The sequence below is a fragment of the Ursus arctos genome, unplaced genomic scaffold (genome assembly GCF_023065955.2).
Source record: "Ursus arctos isolate Adak ecotype North America unplaced genomic scaffold, UrsArc2.0 scaffold_5, whole genome shotgun sequence".
Classification (NCBI taxonomy): Eukaryota; Metazoa; Chordata; class Mammalia; order Carnivora; family Ursidae; genus Ursus; species Ursus arctos.
This window is the reverse complement of record NW_026623067.1, coordinates 49855944-49856581: the sequence shown is the minus strand read 5'-3', so window position 1 is coordinate 49856581 and position 638 is coordinate 49855944.

The window sequence follows — 638 nt, the reverse complement described above, 5'->3', positions numbered from 1 at the left end:
AATAAACCCAATTCGATTGAAAAATGGGCAGAGGACCTGAACAGACATTCTTCCAAAGAAGACATATGAATGGCCGACAGACACATGAAAAGATGCTCAATATCACCAAATCATGAGGGAAATGCAAATGAAAACCACAGTGAGATATCACCTCACACCAGTCAGAACAGCTAGTATCAACAAGACAAGAAATAACAAGCGCTGGTGAGGATGTGGAGAAAAAGGAACCCACATGCCCCGCTGGTGGGAAAGTAAACTGGTGCAACCACCACGAAAAACAGTACAGAGGCTCCTCAACAAATTAAAAATACAAATGCAGCGTGCCTGGGTGGCTCAGTCAGTTAAGTAGCTGACTCTTAATCTCACAGCTCAGGTCCTGACCTCAGGGTCATGAGTTCAAGATTCAAGTTGGGCTTCACACTGGGTGGGACATCTACTTAAAAAAAACAAAAACAAAAACGAAAACACAAATGCCATATGATCCGGTAATTCCACTATTGGGTATTTACCCAAAGAAAATGAAAACACTAATTCGAAAAGATACACACATCTCTATGTTTATTGCAGCATTACTTACAATAGCCAAGATATGGAAGCAACCTAAGTGTCCATCGATGGATGAATGGATAAGGATGTGG